Source organism: Rutidosis leptorrhynchoides, chromosome 4 (assembly GCF_046630445.1).
Source record: "Rutidosis leptorrhynchoides isolate AG116_Rl617_1_P2 chromosome 4, CSIRO_AGI_Rlap_v1, whole genome shotgun sequence".
NCBI lineage: Eukaryota > Viridiplantae > Streptophyta > Magnoliopsida > Asterales > Asteraceae > Rutidosis > Rutidosis leptorrhynchoides.
The window spans coordinates 7,055,182-7,058,829 of NC_092336.1; positions in this window are offsets into that span (position 1 = coordinate 7,055,182).

Genomic DNA, 3,648 nt, shown 5'->3' on the forward strand with positions numbered 1-3,648 from the left:
AATCATCACCGGCATTTTATCCTTACAAGGAATGCGAATTGCCTTCTTGGCACACACAACTTCAGCTCCTACTTTGGACATCCAGTCCATGCCGACTATTACATCAAAACTTCCTAATTCTACGGGTATCAAGTCAATTTTAAACGTTTCTCCGGCTAAATTTATTTTACAATCACGACAAATTTTATCGGCTTTAATTAGTTTACCATTAGCTAACTCAATCATGTACTTAGCATCTAGAGGTAATGATGAACAATTCAATTTAGCGTGAAAGTCTCTACACACGTAACTTCTATCAGCACCAGTATCAAATATAATAGATGCGGATAAGTTATTAATGGTAAACGTACCCGTAACAAGCTCCGGGTCTTCACACGCCTCTCTAGCATTAATAACAAATGCTCTCCCTCGTGCAGGTCCGATATTCTTCTCTGGATTCGGACACTGGCTCTTATAATGACCCTGTTTTCCACACCCATAACAAGTAATGGTAGCCAAAGCAGTTCTATTTGCATTGGTGGCAGGAGTCTTGGTACCATTTGCATTTGTAACGAGAGCCCTACAATCTTCAGCAAGATGACCCTTTCGATTACATTTGTTGCATACCACATTACAGTAACTAGAGTGATGTTTGTGGCATCGGTTGCATAAAGGATTTTGTCATTTGTAACCAAAGCCTGAACCACTACCCGCACCTTGCGTGGTTTCTTGTTTCTTAAAAGATTGTTGTTGATTACCTCGATCATAACTTCCATTCCACTTTCTTTTGTTACCTGATACCTTCACATCAGTATTGGATGCTTTCTTATCCAAGATGACCTGATCCATTAGCTCGTTTTCCATGGTTATAGCTTCATGAATTGTCTTAGGTTTCGATGCTGTAACATTTGCCTTGACCTTTTTGGGCAAACCATCTTTGTACATTTCAATCTTCCGTTCTTCGGTTGGAACCAATTCAGGACATAGCAAAACTAATTCCATGAATCGCTGATTGTAGTTGGTGATTTCAGTACCAACAACCTTCAGGCTTCGTAATTCATCTTCCAACTTCCTAACCTCGTTCCTTGGACAATACTCGTTGATTAACATTGTTTTGAATTCTTCCCAAGGAGTATCATAAGCTACATCTCCTCCTACAGCCTTCACATAATTTTTCCACCACGTGAGTGAACTATCTTGTAAAGTGCACGATGCATACTTGGTCATGTCCTTTTCAACACAACCACTTATTTTAAACACAGTCTCCATCTTTTCTATCCACCGGGTTAAACCGATCGGTCCTTCTGTTCCACTGAATGATGAGGGCTTGCAAGCTTGAAAAGTTTTGTAAGTGCACCCCACACGAGGATTTGGGTTAACTGCAGCACCTCTTGCAGCCTCGACCCATAACATTCTGTCGTTCACTCGCTGATTGATGAGTTCCTGGATTTCTTGTTCCGTCATTCGGTTCAATCGCGCCATATTCTTCTATAAGAATGAAAAGAAAATAATTATTCACATGGAATATTATAGATGTAGTGAATATTTACAGTAAATTATAGCTTATTAATAATATGAATCAGGTATTATTATAAAAGTCTTTTCTTCTTATTAGCGTTTTATAATTATATCTAGGGTAGTACCTACCCGTTAATGTCCATACTTAATAGCTTAGTACAGAATCAATTACTTCCATCTAAATAATACTTAACCATGGAAAATTATTGCATTTCACACTTCACTATTTTACATATGCTTATCTTACATCGAACATTAAGCAAACCACACTAATAATATTATACAAAACATTATATGATCCCATGGTTTAATACGGCAGCGCATCGTTTGGTCTATTTTCTAGGACGTTTAGGTTCAAAGAATCGCTTAACGCTTATCCTGGCTGTCTGCCTATATTTTGGCTGTGGGACTGAAGAACTGGATGCCGGGATAGAACGAATAGGAATAGCGGGAATAGGGGTGGTAGTGTCTAGTGGAGTTGGTGCCACATCATCCTTATTAAACTCAGGATTTGAATTTTCTAATTCATTAGCCTTTCGTTTCTTTCCTAGTTCGAACTTGTCTTTCGTAATTTCCTGTATTTCTTCCTTGGGTTCACTTTCCTCCTCGGGTTCACTTTCCTCCTCGGGTTCACTTTCCTCCTCGGGTTCACTTTCCGGGTTCCCTATAGTTGGTTCATCCGGAATTTGTGAGTCTCCCCCAAAGATATCATTTTCGTCATCGGATAGGTTAATGACTGAAACGCCATCTGAAGATTCTGATTCGGAGTCGCTGAATGTGATAATAAGTTTCGAGCCCGACATCTATCACATAACAACTAACCCATTAGTACTACATAATATTTACATATAAATTTTAACCAACAATGATAAGCAATGGTTTTTAAATCAGACCCGGTCAAAGTCCAGACTTACTAATGTATCCTAACGACTTCTCGGTTAGACACACTAATGCAAACCTGGTTCGCTAAGACCACCGCTCTGATACCACATGTCATAACCCGTCCTTAACCATAAGAACGTGTTAGATAATGTATGATTTCATTGCGAGGTATTGACCTCTATATGCGACATTTTTTAAAAGAACAACTGCATATATTTTACATTACAAACCATAATTCTTATTTTGATACAAGCTTTAGACAAAATAAAGATGATTATCGTTTAGCGATAATCTTAGACTTACAAACTTTACATGTGATGATAACAATACGATTTCTAGCATATTTTACATTACAAATCCTCCGATATGCAGTTTTATTTTTGACACAAATATGCATACTCAAGATCTTGTTTAAATTCAACATGTTGCAGCGGAAGCTTCTAATTATCACCTGAGAATAGACATGCTTAAAACGTCAACATAAAGTTGGTGAGATATAGGTTTAATGCCGGCAGCAATATATATATATATATATATATATAGACCACAAGATTTCATATATAAACGTTTTAATAAAAATATTCTAAGTGGTTGAACACTTGGTAACCATACTTAACATTTAATCACGTCGCATATTCCCTTTATTATGAAATCTTACTACACCGTACCAAGTGTAGTCACAAAACGAAGTACTGTGCAACCGTTGAATACTGGTCGTCCAGTCCGGTTGGGGTTGTCAGGCCCGATAGATCTATCAACAGGATTCGCGTTTACAATACCGCTGTAAATAACAGTTACCAAGCTACAGGGAAGTATGCCAGTGGTACAACTCAACGTAGAATATATTTTTCAGTTACTTGTGTCCATAACGTAAAACATAAAATACATGTATTCTCATCCCGAAATACTTAGAGTTTTAAAAGTGGGACTATATACTCACTTTCGTCTTGAAGATATGTAATTTTGACTTGGTCTCCGATTGATATCACGAACCTATCCATATATAATATATCAATACCTTTTCTTTTTAAACAATCGTCACATATATATACTTATAATACTTTTAATACTTTTAATAATTCCTTAGTCCGTAGTTAGCAGTCCGATGTTAGTAATTCAATTTTAAATGGTTCATTTTTAGGTGTTTAATAAACCCCCAATGAAATAAATAAAACCCCCATCGTATATGTATTGGTCGAGATTAATCTTGACCCACGGTACCGGTGTTGTCAAATGACGTGTTGCGTACATAAAGTACCGGTGTTGTCA